Source organism: Cynocephalus volans, chromosome X (assembly GCF_027409185.1).
Source record: "Cynocephalus volans isolate mCynVol1 chromosome X, mCynVol1.pri, whole genome shotgun sequence".
NCBI lineage: Eukaryota > Metazoa > Chordata > Mammalia > Dermoptera > Cynocephalidae > Cynocephalus > Cynocephalus volans.
In genome coordinates this window covers 101,373,514-101,397,949 of record NC_084478.1, presented here as the reverse complement: position 1 = coordinate 101,397,949, position 24,436 = coordinate 101,373,514, and the positions used below count along the sequence as shown (strand labels likewise).

At 36.4% G+C, this 24,436-nt stretch overlaps 1 pseudogene; it reads right to left on the bottom strand.

The window, feature by feature from the left end:
- Positions 1-11,994: 11,994 nt before the first annotated feature.
- LOC134368146 (uncharacterized) lies at positions 11,995-22,096 on the bottom strand (annotated as a pseudogene).
- Positions 22,097-24,436: the final 2,340 nt, after the last annotated feature.

The following is a 24,436-nucleotide window of genomic DNA, read 5'->3' as shown; positions in this document are numbered from 1 at the left end:
ACTTCTGGCACAGGCCATCCATCCCCATCTGAGTGACCTGAGAGGCAGGGGCTCCCAAGCCCTGAGCCTGACAAGCCAGAGAAAGCAGCTGGGGTGGGACTTCTGGTCCAGGCTAGTTTCTGCTGTCCAGAAGCAGCAGTCCCTTCAGGATCCAAGCCACATCAGGATGAAATGAGTGAACTGTGATACCCCCGGCCACAATGACAAAACACCAAAGGAAAGAAACCAGAAATATGAAAAATCATGAAAGTACATTGCCACCAAAGGAAATTAATAACTTACAAGTGCTAGATCCTATAGAACAGGAAGTCTTTCAAATGACAGACAAGGAATTTAGAGTAACTATTCTAAGGAAACAAAATGAGATACAAGAAAACTCAGTGAAACAACACAATGAAATGAGAAAAAACATAACATACAGGATCTGAAAGAAGAAATGTACAAAGAAATCAATGCCTTGAAAAAGAATGTAGTGAGCTTGTGGAGCTGAAGTATTCATACAATGAAATAAAAAATACAACAGAGAGTTTAAGCAGCAGACTTGAACAAGCAGAAGAGAGAAGAGGTCTTTCTGACCTCAAAGACAGGCTTTTTGAATTATCACAGGCAAACCAGAAAAAAAGAAAAAAGATTCAAAAAAATTGAAGAAAATTTAAGAGAGACAATGGACAACCTTAAGTGCTCGAATATCTGAATCATGGGTACTCCAGAAGGGGAGGAAAAACGAAATGGCATTGAAAACATACTCAATGAGATAATAGCAGAAAACTTTCCAGGTATAGGGAAAGTCACAGATCCCCAGATTCAGGAAGCCCAAAGATCACCAAACACATTCTACCCAAAAAGGTCCTCTCCAAGATATATGACAATCAAACTGACAAAAATCATAGACAAAGAGAGAATCTTAAAAGCTGCAACAGAGAAGCAGCAAGTCACTTATAAGGGAGCCCCAATCAGAATAACATCAGACTTTTCATCAGAAACTCTAAAAGCCAGAAAAGAATGGAATGATATATTCAAAACACTAAAGGACAAAATTTGCCAGCCAAGAATACTTTTCCCAGCAAGGCTATCCTTCCAAAATGAAGAACAAATAGTATATTTCTCAGACAAACAAAAACTGTGGAAGTTCACTACCACACAACCAGCCCTACAAGAAAATCTCAAGGAAGTACTGGGTTTGATACCACAAAAAACAACCATCACTACCATGAATACATAAGAAAGAGCAATACCTACCAGCAAAACAAAAATGCTAACAAAAGAGAAAACAAATAGTTTATCTATCATCCCAAGAAACCAACAAATACAGAAGACAAACAGAAAATTGGAAAGAAAGGAACAAAAGATACTTAAGACACATAAACAAAAATCAGTATAATGCTAGGAGTAAATCAACACCTTTCAATAATAACTCTGAATGTAAAAGGAATAAATTCCCCATTCAAAAGATACAGACTGACTGCCTTGATTAAAAAGATGGACCCAACCATATGCTGTCTCCAAGAGACTCACTTGACCTGTAAAGACACACATAGACTAAGAGTGAAAGGATGGAAAAAGATATATCACGCAAGTAGAAATGAAAAACGAGCTGGGATACCTATTCTTATCTCAGATCAAATAGACTTTAAAGCAAAAACCATTAAAAGAGATAAATATGGCCAATATAAAATGATAAAAGGATCTATCAATCAAGAAGATGTAACAATTATAAATATATATGCACCTAATGTTGTAGCAGCCATATTTACAAAGCAAACACTATTAGATCTGAAGAAAGAAATAGACACTAACACCATAATAGTTTGGGACCTGAACACCCCACTCTCATCACTGGACAGATCATATAGGCAAAAAATCATCAGAGAAACACAAGATCTAAACAATACTTTAGACCGATTGGATTTGGCAGATATCTATAGAACATTCCACCCAACAACCCCAGAATATACATTCTTCTCATCAGCACATGGAACATTCTCCAGGGTAGACCACATCTTAGGTCACAAAGCAAGTCTTAACAAATTCAAAAAAATTGGAATTATTCATGTATTTTTTTCTGATCACAATGGATTAAAATTAGAAATCAATAATAAACAAAACTCTGAAAACTATACAAACTCATGGAAATTAAACAACATTCTACTTAATGACACGTGGGTCCAAGAAGAAATTAAACAGGAAATCAAAAAATTTCTTGAAACTGATGAAAATAATGACACATCATACCAAAATTGGTGGGATACTGCAAAAGCAGTTTTACAGGGGAAATTTATTGCATTAGCTGCTTACTTCAGAAGAATGGAAAGATGGCAAATAAATAACCTAATACTTCACCTTAAAGATCTAGAAAAACAATAACAATCCAGGCCTAAAGTTAGTAGAAAGAAAAAAATAATTAAGATCAGAGCAGAACTAAATGAAATAGGAACACACAAAAAACCAATAAAAAAGATCAATGAAACAAAAAGCTGGTTCTATGAAAATATTAATAAAATCAACAAACCTTTAGCAAGAATAAGAAGAGAGAAGACCCAAATAAAAAAATTAGAAATGAAAAAGGTTATATTACAACTGACACCTCAGAAATACAAGGCATCATTAGAGACTACTATAAACATCTATATGCCAACAAATTTGAAAATCCGGAGGAAATGGATAGATTTCTGGATGCATACAAGCTACCAAAACTGAGGCAAGCAGATATAGACAATCTGAACAGACCAATAACAATGAAAGAGATTGAAGCTGTTATCCGCAGGCTCCCAACAAAGAAAAGCCCAGGTCCGGATGGGTTCACTGCAGAGTTCTACCAAATCTTCAAAGAGGAACTGATACCAATTCTCTACAAACTGTTCCAAAAGATTGAAACAGAGGCCATTCTCCCAAACTCATTCTATGAGGCAAATATCGCCCTGATACCAAAACCAGACAAAGATGCATCAAAAATAGAAAACTACAGGCCAATATCCTTGATGAATATAGATGCCAAAATCCTCAATAAAATACTAGCTAACAGAATACAGCAACACATACACAAAATTATACACCGTGATCAAGTGGGATTCATCCCTGAGATGCAAGGTTGGTTCAACATACACAAATCAATAAATGTGATACACCACGTCAAAAAAAGCAAAGACAAAAACCACATGATCATCTCTATTGTCACTGAAAAAGCATTTGACAAAATTCAACATGCTATCATGATAAAGACTCTCTACAAGTTAGGCATAGATGGAAAGTATCTCAAAATATTTAAAGCCATATATGATAAGCCCACTGCCAATATCTTCCTGAATGGGGAAAAGCTTTAAGTTCCCTTAAGAGCAGGAACTAGACAACGATGCCCACTCTCACCACTCCTATTCAACATAGTGTTGGAAGTACTAGCCAGAGCAATCAGAGAAGAGAAGGAAATAAAGGGCATCCAGATTGGAAACGATGAAGTCAAACTGTCCCATTTTGCAGATGATATGATCCTATATATTGAACAGCCTAAAGCTTCTATTAAAAACAAAAAAAACCTCCTAGAGTTGATAAACTATTTCAGCAAAGTTGTAGGTTACAAAATCAACACAGAAAAATCAGTAGCATTTCTATACTCCACCAGTGAACATGCAGAAAAAGAAATTAAGAAAGCTAGCCCATTTACAATAGCCACCAAAAAAAATAAAATATTTAGGAATCAAGCTGACCAAGGATGTAATAAATCTCTATGAAGAGAACTACAAACCGCTGATGAGAGAAAATAAAGAGGACAGAAGAAGCTGGAAAGATATTCCATGCTCTTGGATTGGAAGAAATAACATTGTGAAAACGTCCATATTATCCAAAGTGTTCTACAGATTCAATGCTGAGAGAAATTAAAGAGGACACAAGAAGATGGAAAGATATCCCATGCTCTTGGATTGGAAGAATTAACATCATGAAAATGTCAATATTACCCAAAGTGATCTACAAACTTAATGCAATCTCCATCAAAATTCCAATGACATTTTTCTGTGAGATGGAAAAAACTATCCAGACATTTATATGGAACAACAAAAGACCACGCAGAGCCAAAGCAATCCTGAGCAACTGTTTTTAACGTCTATGTTCCTTTATATATATTTACATGTATACGTATATTATATATTTTTTATTGGAACACAGTTGATTGTACATATCTGTGGAGTTCAGAGTTGAATATCAATACCTGTGCACAATGTGCAATGCTCAAATCAGGATAATCAGATGTTCAACATTATACAATGTAATCATTTTTCGTGGCCCTTTAACAATTCCCCCCTTGCCCTCTCCCCTTCCTCCTTTCCCATCTCTGGTAACCTCAGTTCTGTTCTCTTTTTGAAAGTTCAATGTATTATTATGACTGTGTATCTTTTTTAAAAATTATTTGTTTACATTTTTAGGTTTCACTTATGAGTGAAGACATGCTGTATTTCTCTTTCTGTGCCTTATTTATTTCACTTTTATTCTAATTTTCTCTAAGGTCATCCATGTTGCTGCAAATGGCAGTATTTCATTCTTTTTTATGTCAAAGTAGTTTCCTGTGTGTAAATATATTGTATTTTCCTTATCTAGTCACTCAACAATGGACATTTAGATTGGCTCTAACTCTTGGCTATTGTAAATAAAGCTGCAATGAACATGGGAGTGGAGGTATCTCTTCAACATGATTATTTCCATTCCTTTGGGTATATACCCAGCAGTGGAACTGCTGGATCATATAGCAATTCTATCTGTAGTTGTTTGCAGAACCTCCATACTATTTTCCTTAATGGCTGTGCCAAGTTACAGTCCCACCAACAGTGTAGGAAGCATCCCCTTTTTCTATATCCTTGCCAGCATTTGTTATTATCTGTCTTTTTGATAATAGCCAGTCTAACTGGGGTGAGGTGATATCTGAATGTTTTTTTGATTTGCATTTCCTGATGCTGAGTGATGTCATTGCACACTTTATGCACTAAAAATGTTTTTTCTTTCAAAATGTGAAAACGTGTGCTCCATTTGGTGATTATTTCCATTTCTTCTTTTCCAATGCTGGTTAGTTTTCACTGTCATCTGTGATTTCTCCCTAGTGTGTGTCAAGAATGAAGAATGTTAAAACACTGTTATCCTCTTTGACTTGCTCAGGTCAGGCACATGGGTAAAGAGCTGTTTGCTTATTCAAAATACCATCTGAATGTTTCATAATTATGATTACCCAGAAATTCAAGTGAAGTACAGATGGGATAACAGCAGAAACCTGTTCATAGACCTAAATTATAGTAATTTTTCTAATTCAATGTCCTCTACATCACACTGGCCACCACCCAAAGTGTTTGCTGCTGTTTTTCTTTGGCTTGATATTTTGTTGCTGTTATGAATAGTTTGTAGGTAGAGGAGACATGGTTATCTACTTTTACAATAATTTAAATATAATCATATTGAGTATTAAGAGAAGCCAGAGAATATGTCTTTTTTATTGCTTTCTATTATTCACCCTTTTAGAAAGATAATTGTACTTTTCAATTCCCATCTATATTGATTATGTAATAATTTTTTCCATGGGATTGCATGATGGCTTATTATACTTATGGGAAGGGCTTTCAAAAAGTATATATTTTTTCCTCTTTGCTTTCCTCCATATTACCTCCCCCTACCCCTTTGCATTCTGTCACCTCTTTTCCCACTATCAAGTAATGAAACGCAGGGTAAGTGTGGTGGATTTTGTTCCAAAGTCAGTGGAAATTTGACATAGACCTTAATATACAGAGCACTTAGAGTCTGAAAGTGAGATGCTGTAGAAAAATAAGCAAAGATAGGCCATTACTCTAATCGTGAGAGAAAAGTAAAAAGTAGCAGTCAAGAATAAATAGTAGGTATAGAAAGACAAGCAATAAAACAATGGAGTAATGGTTTCATAGGTATTAAGAACAGAAGAAAAAGAAATAAAAATTCATGTAAATGTTTCTCTACAAAAGGACCCAGAAGTCAATAAGCCGTTAAAATAAAAGTTGGGACTATACATGAACTTGGACTAAAATAATTGCTTCACTAATTGCATTGATGGGGTGGGGGTAGTGAGCAACTTATTTTATTTTAATAAACATTTATTAAACATCTCTTATATGGAAAGCACTGACCCAATTGCTGTTAGAAAACAAATGAAATTGGAGGGTTTATATACAATTACGGGAGAAAAAACTTTCAAGATCAATCCCCAGAGTGTAATAAATGTCTAAGCCTACTTTATTGGTAATATCAGGAAGTTCAAAACTCCAGTATACTCTCTTCCAAACTTCCAAGTATTTCTTTCTTCTCGTTCTATTATCCAGGGATATCCAAGCTCTTGTGAATATTTCTTTTGGGGGTGGGTTTAGAATGTGAAAAGATCTGGTTCTTTTGGGCCTGCCCTTTTAAATTATGCTGATTACAACATAAGGACTTTGGCTGCTGATGAATTACATGAAACAAGAAAGCTGAAGTGTCATCATCTGCTTTCTTGGCGATTCTTCAAAGGGGGATGCTCACCTCCCAGTATTATTACACTCAGTAAAAGGGCTCCCCACTAAACTGCCTAGAACTGTTTGGCAAAAAGTTATTTTCTTATATCCTTTCAAATATAGCCTAGTTTGTCCTTGGATGATGGGGATGGGATAGGTTCTGCTGTTAGCTGCCTCATGGATACGAGGTACTGGCAATGTGGGATGTTCTGGTCATTCTTAGGGTGATAAATCACAGTCTATTATAAAGACAAATGTAGAATATTGCTAAAGGCATCAAGAGCTCAGGGCACTGTGAATAGTGTGCAGTTATGCACCCACAATTCTGGAGGACATGATTTACATCATAGTCTTTGTAAATGGTGCCCCCGTGTGACCTTATGTAACAACCCTGGCAAAGTTATTTGTGAAGATTAGGTCTGAGTTATGAAGGACATTGGAGGCTGAGTCTTTTTCACAAGGCGCTGCCATGCGTTCATGAGTTTGATAGCATAGTCCTTTTTTTTTTTTTTGACAGTTATTTGCAGAATGATGATCCCACAGTTACTTTCAGCTAAAGATTTCCATTCCTCAGCAGTCCTAAACTCTCAGTTGTGCAGCTCTTGACTATCATCTCCAATGTAGTTGCCTCATGGACCCAGAACTGCTTGACCCTATTTCATTTCTGGAGACTCACTTCCCACAAGTGGGAAGATAGTCTTTTCCCAGGCAATTCAAAATCTCCTAAAAGTCCCCTTATATACTTCTTTTTGGAAAATGGGATTTACTTATCCTACACTTACATAAGAGAGACCACACAAGTGACTGTTTAAAAAACAAGCAAGATCTGCTTCAAGTTGGTTTACTCTTCTTGAAGTAGCTAACAAATTCTTTCACTAGAAAAGGCAAAAAAAAAAAAAAAAAAAAAAGACCATTTTAATACTTTTGGTTTTCCTTCTGGTAGATTCCCCGGGTATATAAATAGGTACAAAGCATAGTCCCTGAAAACATGATGTGGATGCATATATGTATCATAGAAATAGTAGATCAGGACAATTCAGTAAGTTATAGAGAGATACAAAGTTTTGTGACTACACAGAGGAGGGAGAAATGCTCTCTGCCTTGAGGAAACCAAAAAACATCACCCAGAAAATGGCATTTGAGCTAGGCTTTGAAGGATAGATATAATTTTAGTTGGAAATGATCATGTGGATGCTATATCCAGTCAGAAGGTACACCATAGGTAAGGACACATAAACAGAACAGCAAGGGCTCCATTTGGGAAATAACAAAGAAAACAGTATCCCTAGACCACAGGGAAAATGATTGGAAATAATTATCAACAAGTTTGAAAAAGTATATTGAGGACACCTTGAGGAGATTTTTTATTTTATTAACTTAAATATTTATTTGTTGCTGCTATGTACCAAATACTGTTCCTGCACTGGGAATAGAGTGGAGACCAAGACAAAGTTACCATCACTCATGGACCTTAACTTCTTATAGGGAAAGACAAAAATTCCTTTTTAAAGTAAAATAATCAATAAGTAAGATAATTTCAGTTGCTGAAGTAAAACTAAATAATGCTATACAAGGACTAGGAGATGAGGGAGGCAGGATCTACTATAGATAAAGGGATAAGAGATATTATCTTTGAGGAGATGCCATTTTAACTGACAAGTTTAATCATCTACTTTGAACTGCCAAATAATGAAAATAAGGCAGTCTTGCAGACAGCCAGAATATTCGAGGCGGAGAGAGCAGCTAGTTCAAAGGCACTGGCACAGAAATGAGCTGGTTGTTCTCTTTAGAGCAATAAAGCATCATAACTAGAGAGAATTGAAGTAAAGGAGTGGTAGATCCTGAGGGAGACAGTGTCCATATTATGCTGGGAATTGCAGGCCATATTAGGGGCTTTTGATTTACTACATGAGCTGAGAATGTCCTATAAAGCATATAGAACAGGGCCTGGAACAGAGTAAGTGCTCAATAAGTGTTAGTGATGATGATTGTGTGTGTGACAGGAATCTGCTTGAAAGTTTTGAGCAGGGCAGGGATAGATTTAGATATTCCTCTGGCTTCTGGGTGTTTAGAGAATGGATTTCAGAACAGGGCGAGTCTAGGAGGAGGGTTGTGGAAACAGCAAAAGTCATCAGTGGCTACTGTTGTGTTTCAGTTGAGTGTCAGGCATCTTGTTTAGGAGTTTGGACATTATTCTGGTTACAGTTAGGGAGCCAAAACTTTCTGACCAGGAAAGTAAAGTGATCAAACTGTATCGTCATAATTATGAAATGCAATACCATTTTAAATCCTGTCTTAATAATAGCTTTCTAAAGAAAACTGAAGTGGCTCCACACCTGGCCCCTTTGGTCACTTTTATAAATTCTTTATGTACAGTTTTCTTTGGTTGGACTTAAAGTGCTGTTCATTTATTTAATGAATTTATTTAACTCACTCCGCCCCTAAACCATATGCCTAAAAGCTTGTAGATATGCCTTCTAAATCATAGATCAATGTTTTGCTGTATCAGTTGTAAGCAGAAACCTTTCAAGACAATTCTCTACATGAGAGCAGATAATCATGATAATCATGATAATCTCCATGTGGAGAAATCTGGTATGAGTAACATAAGATAGCAATATTCCATTTATTCTATGGTACAGAGTTACCTCATTTCCCTTAAAAAATTCAATTAATCAGATTATCTTATTATTTTATTTTATAAAATGCCATTCAAAATATCTGGGTTAAAAAGGTGATGCTTAAATTCAGAGTCAACTCAGGTAACCATCATTCTTTAAACACATTCGCTTTATATGTATGCTAGTGGCAGATTTTTAAAGTAGCTATCTTCATGGAAATCATTTAGGGAAGGTTTTAATTTAGCTAATTCCTAACTGAATATACATCATCTCATAACATCTTCCCAAGAGTAAATGAGTCAATGAATTAAATTAGTGCATTTATGGGGTATTGGTTAACAAATTTATGTATGAGTTAGTTCTTTACATTGGAAAAACTCAGCAACACTAATGTTACCATAGTAATTGTCACTGCCTTAGTAATTGTCTTGTCATTTGCTATACTTACTAAAAAGAAGTATTTAAGGTAGTACAATAGTTATTCAAAATCAAACACATTAAAGGGAACTTTCAAACTCTAAGGAAACAGATATAAATTTTATCATGCATTTAGCTGATTTCATCTCCACTCTAGAAAGTTCTTCAGATTTTATACAATTGCAAGTTCTAAGCACCCTTAATTGTCAATTTTCCACAATGGCCAGTAACAAAAACCTCTGTTTTCTGATGAGAAAAAAAAAAAAAAAGCCTGCCATTTCATTTTTCAACTCAGAAGACAGTTGCTAGAGTATGATTGAAAGCATGCTGTATTAACCATCTGGTGTGATAGCATAGCTTTGTTCTTGCATGACTCAACTAGCTGCAAATTGGACTTAAGTCAATCATCGCCTAGGCCCAGTTCAACAAAGGGCCAAAAAACATTATCTGCCTTAAAGTGCTGGCTGGTTAAAAAACACTTGTCACAGTGTCCTTTAGCAAATCTCTTTTAGAGGCCCTGTCAGTTGTTGAATATCTTTGTTTTATAGCTGTTCATTAAAACCAGCCTCTGCTATCCCCCTATTAAATACTTGGATTACTCACAGGTAAATTGTCACGACAGATGCAATATCAATCAGAGAGCCAGAGACTGCAAGTTTCATTTCAAACCTATCACCTTTATAGGTCCTGCTGTCAATTTTCTCTTTAACTTCATTTGATCCACTCCTTCAACAAACTTAGAAAAAACTGTTCTCTATGACTGCAGAGTTAATATGTGTTTCTTTTTATCATAACACTTGAGCTTCTTATTACAAGGGGAAAATGTAACTGCCAGGAAGAAAAACTTAGTGCATATCAGAATATACCTCAAGATGATTAATTTTAATGGAGGAAGTATAGCCCATATCTTTTGGTGTTATATTGGGTTCCTATTGTTTATTTATCTGCTTAGACTGACAGCTCTGAAAATTAATGATATTGCTTTAGTAATGTCAGATATCCTTCACAGACATATTGCAGTGTGATGGAGAAATATCCTCTATTGAGATTAACTGCAATTTTCCTCCCCATCTCAAAAAATTGTGTGTACCAGAGAGAGAAACTTTTTTATCATATGTGGTTGGGGTACTGTATTAATCAGGGCTCTCCAGAGAGACAGAATCAATAAGATATATTATAAATATACGAGAGGGGATTTATTAGGGGAATTAGCTCATGTGATTATGAAGAAAAGTCCCATGATAGATCATCTGCAGAATGGATGCCAGTAGCATGGCTCAGTCCAAATCTGAAGGCCTCAAAACAAGGGAAGCTGATAGTGTACTCGGTGTAAGTCCTGGAACCCAAAAGTTGAAAATTATGGAGCTCTGATGTCTCTGGACAGGAGGAAAGAGTGTATCCCAGCTCCAGTGGATAGAGAGATTCACCTTTTTTCTTCGTCTTTTATTCTCTCCAGGCCCCCAGTAGATTGGATGATTCCCACCCACATTGAGGGAGGGTCTTTTCCACCCAATCCACTAGGATCTCATATTAATCTCTGCTGGAAACGCCCTCATGGACACACCTAAAAAGAGAGCTTAACCAGGTGTCTTGGCATTCCTTCATCTAACCAAGCTGACACCTAGAATTAACCTTCACAATTCCAACCCTTGTCAACTTGGTGTCCATAATACCTCTTAAATCGTATTTAATCTTCAAATGGTACAATAACATATAGTTTCACCTAACATGATGCAACTATCCTGCATACAAACAAAAACACATTAATCCCTTTCCAAGAACAGGAGTAACGTCCTTAGATGATATTTACCCTTCTCCTAATATCCTGTGACTTAAATGCAAATACTATGAAGTAAGGTTAGCGATATTTAAATGCTGGTATAAAGTCAGTGATGGAGTTTGGATGTGTTGTCCCCTCCAAAACTCATGTGGAAATTTGATCTCCAATGTGGCAGTGTTGGAAACTGAGTCATGGGGCAGATCCCTCATGAATGGATTAATGTTCTCCCTGGGGGAGGAGGGGTAGTGAGTGAGTTCTCTCTCTATTAGTTCCCATGAGACCTGATGGTTTAAAGGACTGTGTCACCTCCTCTCTCTCTCTCTCTTGCTTCCTCTCTCTTGCTTCCTCTCACCATGTGATCTGCTTGTACCTGCCAGCTGCCTGCCACTTTTCCACCATGAGTAGAAACAGCCTGAGGCCCGTGCCAGATGCAGCTGTCCCAGAATTGTAAGCCAAATAAACCTCTCTTCTTTACATTTATATATTTATAAATTTAAATATTTATATATTTATAAATCACCCAGTCTCAGATATTTCTGTTATAGCAACACAAAATGGACTAAAACAGTCACCAAGTCTCATGGTACATGATAAAGAATAAGAGAAACAAAAACAAAGATAATTGCTTAATATGTGTACAGTATATATAGAGAGAGACGTATTCTTAACACAACAGAGAGAACAATTACAATCCTCATTTCTGTAACTGGTCACATGGTCAGAGCTGGTATTTATAACTACCTTTTTCTATTACTCATTCTGTATTCTTTTTGCCTTCAGCAAGCACCTCAGCTGGTCATGGTTCTTTAACTGGCGGAGTGACCCAAACCTTCATCCCTGAAGAGTCTGGACCATTTGTAGTATTGCCTGGATTTCATTGTCATAATTTTCCATTGACCTTAATCACAGGGCATGGTAATACTAAGAGATGCCCTAAGGGATCTCCTGTATTCCAGATATAATCTTCCTTACCTCCCTTGTGAAGTAGTCCAACTTCCCCTTGGTAGTCTGGGTCAATCACCCCAGCCAACACAGTAACTCCTTTCTTAGCATGTTGATTCAGAGGCATGAGAAGCCCAAAGTGTCCAGGTGGCAGCCTTAACTTCCAGTTTAATGGAATCATTTTTGTGTCTTCTGATGGAAGCATTCCTCCTTCTGGAACCAAGACCTCTAGACCAGCAGAATATGAAGTCGTGGGGACAGGAAGCAAAAATTTTGCTAGTGGGCCCCTAAGGGTAATGGTGAGTGGTGCCACTTCCATTTCTACCCGTTGGTTCCTGGATCTGTGAATCCTGGCTATGGGAGAAAGAGTACAATATATTGGGTGCTGATTTAGAGCATACACAGCCTGCTGGAGTACTTTGCCCCAGCCCTGCAGGGTATTGACACCAAGCTGGTACTGTAACTGTGACTTCAAAAGGCCATTCCACCGTTCTATCAGACCAGCTGCTTCAGGATGATGGGGAACATGGTAAGACCAGTGAATTCCATGAGCATGAGCCTATTGCTGTACTTCTTTAGCTGTGAAGTGAGTTCCTTGGTCGGAAGCAATGCTGTGTGGAATGCCATGACGGTGAATAAGGCATTCTGTGACATTTCATGCTGGGAAGGCAAATCCATATCCAGAGTAAGTATTCCAGTAAGGACAGAACACTGCCCCTTGCATGATAGAAGTGGTCCAATGTAATCAACCTGCCATCAGGTAGCTGGCTTATCACTCCAGGGAATGTTGTCATCTTGGGGGCTCAGTGTTGGTCTCTGCCACTGGCAGAATGGGCACTCAGTAGTTGCCATAGCCAGATTGGCCTCAGTGAATGGAAGTCCATGTTGCTGAGCCCATGCATAACCTCCATCTCTGCCACCATGACAACTTTGCTCATGAGCCCGCTGGGCGATGACAGGGGTGGCTGGAGAAAGAGGCTGACTAGTATTCACAGAATGGGTCATCTTATCCACCTGATTATTAAAGTTCTCCTCTGCTGAGGTCACCTTTTGATGAACATTCACATGGGAAACGAATATCTTCACATCCTTTGCCCACTCAGAGAGGTCTATCCATATGCCTCTTCCCCAAATTTCCTTCTCACCAATGTTGCAATCATGTTCCTTCCAAGTCCCTGACCACCTGGCCAAACTATTGGCTACTTCCCATGAATCAGTATAAGATCACATATCTGGCCATTTCTTCTTCCAAGCAAAGTGTAAAATTAGGTGCACTACCTGAAGTTCTGCCCATTGAGAAGATTTCCCCTCACCACTGTCCTTCAGGTATGTCCCAGAAAGGGGCTGTAGTGCCAAAGCTGTCCAATTTTAGGTGGTGCCTGCATATTGTGCAGAACCATCTGTAAACCAGGGTCCAGCCTTGCCTTCCTCTGTCAACTGATCATAGGGAACTCCCCATGAGGCCATAGGTGCAGGCTGAGGAAGAGAATGCAGTGTAGCAGGATTAAGAACCATGGGCATTTATTTGGGCTACTTCTTCACTTACTTGTGCCTTCAGGACCTTCTTGGGCCCGATCACGTATATACCATTTCCATTTGATGATAGAGTGCTGCTGTGCATGCCCAACCTTATGCTTGCTGGGTCAGATAACACCCAGTTCATGATAGGCAGCCCAGGTCACATGGTAACATGGCGGCCAATAGTCAAGTTTTCAGTTTCCACTAAAGTCCAGTAGCAGGTCAAGAGCTGTTTCTCAAAAGGAGAGTAGTTACCTGCAGATAATGGCAGGGCCTTGCTCCAAAATCCTAAGGGTCTCTGCTGTGATTCACCTATTGGGGCCTGTGAAAGTCTCCGAACAACATGCCTATATGCCACTGACACCTCAAGGACCATTAGGTCTGCTGGATCATATGGCCCAAGAGGCAAAGCAGCTTGCCCAGAAGCCTGCACCTGTTGCAGAGCCTTCTCCTGTTCTGGGCCCTACTGAAAACCAGAAACCTTTCAGGTCACTCAGTAGATGGGCCAGATTAATGCACCCAAATGAGCAATGTGTTGCCTCCAAAATCCAAATAGGCCCACTAGGCACTGTGCCTCTTTCTTGGTGGTAGGAGATGCCAAGGAACTTATCCTTCACCTTAGAAGGGATATCTCAACATGTCCCACACCATTGGACCCCTAGAAATTTAACTGAGGAAGAAGGCCCCTGTATTAGTCCATTTTGTGTTGCTATAACAGAATACCTGAGATTGGGTAATTTATAAAGAACAGAAGTTCATTTGGTTTACAATTTTGGCACAGTTGCATCTGGCAGGGGCCTCAGGCTGCTTCTACTCATGGCAGAAAGTGGCGGGCTGCTGGCAGGTACAAGCAGATCACATGGTGAGAGGAAGCAAGAGAGAGAGAGAGAGAAGGTGCCGGGGTCTTTTAAAAAACCAGCTCTCACAGGAACTAATAGAGCAAGAACTCACTCATTACTTCCCCCAGGGAAGAGCACTAATCCATTCATGAAGGATCCACGCCCGTGACTCAAACTGTCAAACTGGGGATCAGATTTCTATGAGTTCTAGGAGGACAATACATCCATACTTCATCAGCCCCTGAATTTTAGTTTGATTTATTTCCCATCCACTGACTGAAGCTCATGTGCCAGATTCTAAAGCAAAATACTTTATTCTTATCTCTTCACCAAAGATAATGCATGAGAAGACTGTTTAATGTGCAGAGAATCAGACAACCTGCTATGAAATTGGAGAGTAGAAATATGTTCTGCTTAAAATTTCACTTATCCCTGTCTAGTTTTTTTCTACCATTTATCTATTTCTTCTAAACTACTCTGTGTATTGAAACCATTTTTATGTAGTACAGTGATGTATTATAGACTATTATAGATGAATTTCATTTATAACACACATTCAATAACCATTTGTTTGATCGAGACTTTAAAATTTTTATTTTATTTTATTTTTGTTTTGTTTTTTATGTTTTTTAAATTGCTGAATAAAATTTATATATTTATCATGTACAACATGATGTTTGCAATACATAGAATTTGTGGAATGGCTAAATCAAGGGAATGAACATATACATTACCCCACATAGTTTTCATTTCTGTGGTGAAAATGCTTTATATCTACTCTGTTAGCATTTTTCAAGGTATAATATATCATCATTAACTACAGATCCCTTTTATTTATTATTATTTATTTTATTTTATTTAAAATTTTTAAGTGAAACATAATTTACAATAGGACTCTTAAATTATTCTCCTATCTAACTGAAATTTTACATCCTCTCACCAGTATCTCCCCAATCCGCCCACCCCCAATCCCAGCCCCTGGTAATCACCATTCTATTCTGTACTTCTATGAGATCAACTTTGTTTTAGATTCCACATATAAGTGAGATTACACAGTATTTGTCTTTTCGTGTCTGGCTTATTTCACTAAACATAACGTCCTTCAAGTTCATTCATGTCATAAATTACAGGACTGCCTTCTTTTTAAAGGCTGAATAGTATTCCATTGTGTATATATACCACATTTTCCTTTTTGAAAATTTATTGTAACAAAGTTGATTTTACATATCTGTGGGGTACAGAGTAGAATATCAACACCCATGTGAAATATGTGGTGCTCACATCAGAGTAATTATTTTATTCAATAATTCACTATCATTGCTATTCATGGCCCTTTACCAATTCCTCCCTTCCCCCTCCCTCCCTGCTTCTACTAACCCCAGTTGTCCTTTTGAAAGTTCAGTGCATTATTGGGAATGTTGTATATTTCTTTCTTTCTTTTATTTAGATGTTTATTATTTTAGCTACCACTTATGAGTGAGAACATACGGTACTTCTCTTTCTGTTCTTGACTTATTTCACTTAATACAATTTTCTCTAACTTCATCCATGTTGCTGAAAATGACAATATGTCATTTTGACTTATAGCTGAGTAATATTCCACTGCGTATATATGCCACATTTTCATTATTCAGTATCTGATAATGGACATTTAGGTTGGTTCCAACTCTCAGCTATTGTAAATAGAGCTGTAATAAACATGACAGGGCAGGTATCTCTTCAACATGATGCTACCCATTCCTTTGGGTGTATACCAAGCAGTGGAACTGCTGGATTGTATGTCACTTCTATCTGACATTGTTTAAGGAATCTCTATACCACTTTCCATAATGGCTGCACCAATTTACAGTCCCACCAACAGTGTAGGAGGGTCCCCTTTTTTCCATCCTCACCAGCATTTGTTGTTCTCCATCTTTTTGAAGTAAGCAGGTATAACTGGGGTGAGATGACAACTTAATGTGGTTTCGATTTGCATTTCCCTGTTGCTGAGTGATGTTGAGCATTTTGTCATGTGTCTGTTGGCCATTTGCATATCATCCATTGAGAGATGTCTATCAGTTCCTTTGCCCATTTTTTAATTGGGTTATTTGTTTTTTTACTGTGAAGTTGTTTGAGTACCTTGTATATTCTGGATATTAATCTTTTGTCAGATGCACAGTTTGCAAATATTTTCTCCCACTCTAAGTTGTCTTTTTGCTTTGGTAGTCATTTCTTTTTCTGTGCAGAAGCTTTGTAATTTGATATGATACCATCTGTTTATTTTTCCTTTTGTTGTCTGTGCTTTGGGGTCATAGTCATAAAATCTTTGCCTAGTCTTACTTCCTGAAGTTTTTCCCCTGTGTTTTCTTTTAGGATCATTATAGTTTCTAGTCTTATATTTAAGTCTTTTATCCATTTTGAGTTGATTTTTGTGTATGGTGAGAGGTACAGGTCTAGTCTCATTCTTCTACATATGGATGTTCAATTTTCCCAGCAACATTTATTGAAAAGGCAGTCTTTTCCCCAGTGTATGTTATTGTTGCCTTTGTTGAAGATCAGTTGGCTGTAGGTTTGTGGGCTGATTTCTGGGTTCTTTATACTTTTCCATTGGTCTGAGTATCTATGTTGATGCCAGTGCCATGCTGTTTTGGTAACTCTAGCTTTGTAGTGTAGTTTGAAGTCAGGTAGAGTTATGCCTCCAACTTTATTTTTTTTGTTCAAGATTTCTTTGGCTATTGGAGTATTCTGTTGTTCCATATGAATGTTAGGATTGTTTTTCCTATTTCTGTGAAGAATGTCATTGGTATTTTGATGGGGATTGCATTGAACCTGTAGATTGCTTTGGGAAGTATGGACATTTTCACAATGTTGATTCTTCCAATCCATGAGCAAGGAATGTCTTTCTGTCTTTTTGTGTCCTCTTTAATTTCTTTCAACAATGATTTGTAGTTTTCATTGTAGAGATCTTTCACCTCCTTGGTAAAGTTGATTGCTAGATTTTTTTGTATGGATGCGACTATTGTAAGTGGGATTGCTTCCTTGATCTCTTTTTGTGCTAATTCATTGTTGGAGTATAAAAATGCCACTCATTTTTGCATGTTGATCTTGTATCCTGCAAATTTACTGAAGTTGTTTATCAACTCTAAGAGTGTTTTTGTACAGATTCTCAGCTGTTCTATATACAGGATCATGTCATCTGCAAACAGGGACAATTTTATTTCATCTTTTTCCAATCTGGATGCCCTTTATTTCTTTGTCTTGCCTGATTGCTCTTGCCAGTACTTCCCTTACTATGTTGAATAAGAGTGGTGAGAGTGGACATCCTTGTCTCATTCCCATTCTCAAGGGAAAAGCTTTCAGCTTTTCCACATTCAGGATGATATTGGCACAGGTTTTGTAATATTTGGCTTTTATTTTGTTGAGATACTTTCCTTATATACCTAATTTGCCAAGAGTCTTTATCATGAGGGTATGTTGAATTTTTGTCAAATGCTTTTTCTGCATCCATTGAGATAATCATATGGTTTTTGTCCTTGATTTTGTTGATGTGATGTATCACATTAATTGATTTGTATTTTTTGAACCATCCTTGCATGCCCAGGATGGATCTGACTTGATCATGGTGTATAATCTTTTCAGACCACAATGGTTTAAAACTAGAAATCAACAACAAACAAAACTCTAGTAACTATAGAAACACAGGTAAATTAAATAGCATGCTCCTGAATGACATATTCATCCAAGAGCAAATCAAACAGGAAATCAAAAATTTTCTTAAAACTAATGAAAATAATGAAACATCATACCAAAACATATGGGACACTGCAAAAGCAGTTCTAAGAAATAAGTTTGTTGCATTAAATGCTTACATCAAAAGAATAGAAAGTTTTCAAACTAACAACCTAACACTACAACTCAAAGAATTGGGAAAAAAAGAATAATCCAACCCCAAATGTAGTAGACAGAAAGAAATAATTAAGATCAGAGCAGAACTAAATGAAGTAGAAACCCCAAAACAATACAAAGGACCAATCAAACAAAAAGTTGGTTTTTTGAGAAGATAAATAAAATAGACAAACCATTAGCCAGACTAACTAAAAAAAGAAGAAAGAAGTCCCAAATATCATAAATTAGAGATGAATAAGGAGACATAACCAATACCACAGAAATATAAAGAATTGGTAGAGACTACTATGAACAATCATACTCCAACAAATTTGAAAACTTGGAGAAGGTGGATAAATTTCTGGACACATACAAACTCCCACAATTAAACCAAGAATAAATAGAAAACCTGAACAGACCAATAACAAGCAAAGTTATTAAAGCAGTCTTCCAACAAAGAAAAGCCCAGGACCACATGATTTTACTGCTGAATTGTACCAAACATTTAAAGAAGAATTAATACCAATCCTTTTCAAACTATTCCAAAAAATTGAAACAGGCCATTCTCCCCAACTCATTCTATGAAGCCAGTATAACCCTGATACCAAAGCCAGACAAATATTCAATGACAAAAAAGAATACTACAGGCCAATATCTCTGATAAACATAGATGCAAAAATTATCAAGAAAATGTTAGCAAACAGAATACAGCAATACATCAAAAAATTTTATTTTAAATCATTTCTGTATTTTTTCTTAAGATTTTGAGAAATCAAATTTTCTTTACTGTTTGAAAGGAAAACTTGATGCTATGAAACACTTATTTGTGTTGGTTATTGTATTTTAATTATCATAAGAGTTCTATTTTCAATATATTAAGAACATCTAACAGGAAATTCCTTTGGGATTTTGATAGGGAACATATTTAACCTGTAGTTTGCTTTGGATATTATGGATATTTTAACAATATTAAGCCTCTGATCCATGAACACAAGATGTCTTTTCAACTATTTGTGTTTTGTTTAACTTCCTTTGTCAATGTCTAGTTTTCAGTGTAAAAATATTTCACCACAGTTAAGTTTATTTCTAAGTATTTTTTTTTTTTTGATGCTATTGCAACGGATAGTTTTCTTAATTTCTTTTTCAGATAGGTCATTGTTAGTGTATAGAAACAATAGATTTCTATATGTTAATTTTTTATCCTACAAATTTACTGAAATATTTTATTAATTCTAATGGTTTGTGTGTGTGTGTGCGTGTGTGTGTGCACACATGCAATCTTTAGGATTTGCTACATATAAGATCATATCATCGGCAAACAGACAATTTTACTTCTCACTTTCTGATTTGGATGCCATTTATTTCTTTTTCTTGTCTAATATCTCTAGTTAGGAATCCCAGTACTACCTGAAATAGAAGTGGCAAGAGTGGGACTCCTTTCCTTGTTCCTGATCTGAGAGGAAAGTTTTCAACTTTTCACCATAGCACATGATATTAGCTGTGGGCTCTTTTTATATGGCCTCTATTATGTTGAAAGAGTTTCCATCTTTTTGCAGTTTGTTGAGAATTTTTGTCATGAACAAATGTTGAATTGTATCTGATGTTTTTTCCACATCTATTGAGATGATCATGTAATTTTTGTGCTTAATTCCATGGATGTGATGCATCACATTAATTTCTTTGCATATGTTAAATTTTTCAGTTTTCCTTCTGACATTGATATCTAGTGTTATTCCATTGTGCTTGGAAAAGGTACTTGTTATGATTTTGATATTCTTAAATTCTTAAAACCTTTTCTGTGACCTAACGTGATCGATTCTGTAGTACATCCTGTGTGCACTTGAGAAGAATATATTCTGTGGAGGGAGGTGGGATGTTCTATATATGTTAGTTAGGTCCATTTGTTATATAGTGTTTTTCAAGTCTGCTGTTTATCAAGTCTCTGTTTGGACATTCTATCCATTACTGATAGTGGGATTAATGTCTTTTCCTATTCTTGTATATTTCTCCTTTCAGTTGTGTCAACGCTTGTTTTGTATGTTTAGTGCTCTGATTTTGGGTGCATATATTATATTTGTTATATATTCCTAGTAAATTGACCTTTTACTTATTGCATAATGTTCTTTTTTGTGTCTTGTGACAGTTTTGACTAAGTCTTTTGACTGATGTAACAGCCACTCCTGCTTTCTTTTGGTTATCATTTGCTAGAATGCTTCTTTGTATCCTAAAATCTAAACCAAATCTCTCGTAGAAATCATATAGTCAGATCTTATTTTTTTAACCATTCAGTCAATCTATGTTATTTGACTGAGGAGCTTAATCCATTTACATTTACAAATTTTTATGATAAAAAATAAAGTAATTACTTTATTAATTGTTTTTTGTTTATCATTTAGTTCTTTTGTCTCTCTTTTCCTCTCTTGCTGTCAACCTTTGTGATTTATTGATTTTAAAATTGATATGCTTTGATTCCTTTTTTTTCTGGTATGTCTTCTACATGTATTTTCTTTCTGGTTACCATGGGGCTTGCATTAAAAAGAAAAAAAAACTTTATAACAGTCTATTTTAAACTGATAAAACTTGATCACATATAAAAATTCCACACTTAATTCTCCCCCCACACACTTTATGTCATTGATTTCACAATTTACATCTTTTTATATTGTGTATTAATTAAAATTTACACATTGTTATTTTTAATATTTTTTGTTTTTTGACTTTTGTACTGAATTTAAAAATGATTTACCCACCATTACATTATGACAGTATTCTGTATTTGTCTCTATATAAGTATTTACCTTTACCAGTGAGTTTCATGCTTTCTTACACTCTTGTATTGCCATTTAGCATCCCTTTATTTCAAATTGAACAACTCCTTTTAGTATGTCTTGTAAGATAGTTCTGGTAGTGTTGATGAACCTTTTCGACTTTTGTTTGTCTAGAAAACTCTTTATCTCTTTTTCATCTCTCTCTCTCTCTCTCTCTCTCTCTCTCTCTTTTCTTTTCTTTCTGCATTTGAATATATCATCCCACTCTCTGGACTGCAATGTTTCTGCTGAGAAACGCTTAGAATCTTATGGAGGGTTCTTTGTACACAATAAGTAAATTTATTTTCCTGCTTCCGAATTTTATTTGCCTTTGACTTTTGCAAATTGACTATAATGTTTCACTGTGTGGATTTCTTTGGATTTATCTTAGTTGGGTCTCATTTGGCTTACTGGATCTGGATGTCCACACCTTTCCCTAACATATTTTCCTGTTTCTTCATTTTCCTTGAGTATTTGTGTTAATATTTGTGCATTAGACAAACAGCCTACAGGAGAAGGTCCTCACAAATCAGCCTGGCCAAAAATTCTAGGGGGTCTTTCAAACCTTCAGAGTAGTCCAAACCACTATCTTTATTTTTAGTGGCCCTCAGGCATATTAAGTATGTTGGGTCTCATCCATGCTCTGAAATACCAAAGCAGAAGTCAGTCCCTCACATAACCCCTGGACATGCAGTACAATTCTTTCTTTCCCTGGGGAAAAGCTGAAGTATGGGTTGCTTTTACTTACTTGTTTCATGCTGGCTAAGCCATGGAAAGGAGCTGTGATGAGTGTTAACATGCTAGTCCAAATTGCCATTTTTGTTCTCAATGACCCCTAGGAGTCTTGAATATCCTGTGTCCTGTCAATGTTCCAAGACAAACAATACAGAAGTTAGGGCCTCTGGCAATTCTAAGAAAAATTAGAACATTGGACACATGGTACAGTCCTATCCCTCTCTCCCCAGGGAGAAGATGGGAGCTGGGAATTTTCTCCCAATTGTATGATACTGTACTGGGAGTAGAGACCCAACAATAGGATGGCTCAAATTTTCTTACTAATTTTGATGTGGCTGGTTTTGCACTCACCAAGGATGCAGGAGCCTTTTAACTGGTTTCCAAATTTTTCACAAAATGAATGTGTCTGCATCTTATTGAATCTGTGTGTCCATTGTGGGAAAGGGCTTTCTGTTCTACCATCTTGCTGATATCATGCCCCCATAAGAGTTCTTTATTGCTGGTTTACTTACAACATTTTGCCTCCTATATTTCTGCTCAATCTTTCTTACACATTTTGATAAAATGATGAAGAAATATGTTTTCTCATATATCTCCCATCACCTCAACTTCATTTCTCAGATTAAATTAGTATAAAGCAACAATCAGTACTGCCAGGGGTAACAAAGAACTAAATTAACAAAGGAACTGGTTTGATGGCTCCCTTCTCTGAGCTCCTATTGAAATTATAGAGAATAGTGTGTAGTTTGGCACTTGTTTATGCATATTGGTTCTTTCTCTCTGCCTAGGAAAATTTGCTATAATTCAGATAATGAAATTTACTTGGGGCTGGATCATGGGGAGCTAGAAAATAAGAGAAAATTAGAAAATAACACTTACTGCTGCTGGCTGGCCCATTTTGCTTCCATTGTCTGCCTGCACCCCACCCATATTTCTTCTTGTTTTCTACATCCTTGCTTTGCTTTATATGCCAAAAAGAAGCAACACGTTCAGCCCTCCAATATATTTCCATATTTGTGGGTAAGACAATCAGGAATTGGATGCTGCAGTTAAAGCATCTGAATGGTCTATTTTTCTTATGTCTCAAAGTTAAAGTTAATAAGGAAATTATAAAATGAAAGTACACACCGTATTCAATTACTAGGTTGTCTTTTATAAACACATAGTATTCATATTTAGCAAAGTCATCTGTTATGTCAAGTATTAAGGACAGGGAGGACTGATTATAATATGTAAAATGCCTAGAGAGAAATATATGTTATTATCTTAAATATCTTAAAGTTTATTTCCTTGTGTTTACCCATTCTGGACCCCTGAATGTTGACTTATAGTACGCTAGTCTAATTATCTACATATTAGTAGCCAGAGTGGTTATTTAATTCAAGGCTTTAAGAGGATGAGGACTTGTTTTCTAAATTAAGAATTGGAAATATACATATATATATATATATATATGAACTATAAAATTTATTCTATGAACTCTGATAGTAATCTCTAGTTCACCTTACTAAGGAACTAGTGGCCTTTAGCCCTTGTGGCCAAGGGAATAGTTTCTAGAAAGTTCAATCTGTGCTCATGTGCCATGCCTCATATAGTTTAAGTTCCACACAGTCCTATCTTGTTGAGATATTACTTTGGTTATTATTTACTCATTCTTAGTCATTTATGCACATGCTCAAAAGACAGTCTTTAAGTATCAAGTATGCAATCACTGACATTTATAAAGTTTTTTTGTCCCCTTTAATTTGCTTATATGAGTGCCATAGTTGTACTTTTTACCTTTCCATTCTGAGAACTCTGTGCCTGTGCTTATGTTTTCTGAGGTGATTGTGTGCTATTTCTATGGTAAAAGGTCTCTGTTATTGTTGCCAAATTTAAAACTTTATTTGCTGTAGATATTTATTTTCCTGCTAGAGTTTTAATTTTAAATGGATTTTTTACTGTGTAGGAAAATAGACCCTAAGGCATTTCTTCTGATAAGCCATTAAAAACCTCTCTTTCTAGCGACCACTGTCCCCCATCAGCCCCTTACTCATCAGCAACAGTCACTCAGAATTTGCCCAGAGGAGTCACAGTTTACTCACTTCATGCTCACTAGAACTTATGGAAATGTTATATTTTTATTCCAGTTTTGACCCCGGCTCTACACATTTATTATGAAAGTAACCACTGATGGTACATGTAATTCACAATAAAATGGCTTTACAATTAGCCAGGCAAAGACATACAAAGAATACCTGAGAATGTCTAATACATCCTTCACTTCTGCTCTCCATAACACTTTCTAAACTACGCAGAGTCCACTGGGAGGTTTATATTTGGAAGTGGCTTCCCTATTCTACTAAATTTATAGCTGATTCTTGTGTCTTAAATTGGATTTTATCCTGAAGACATTCAGATCTTGCCTCCTAATTGCATTTCT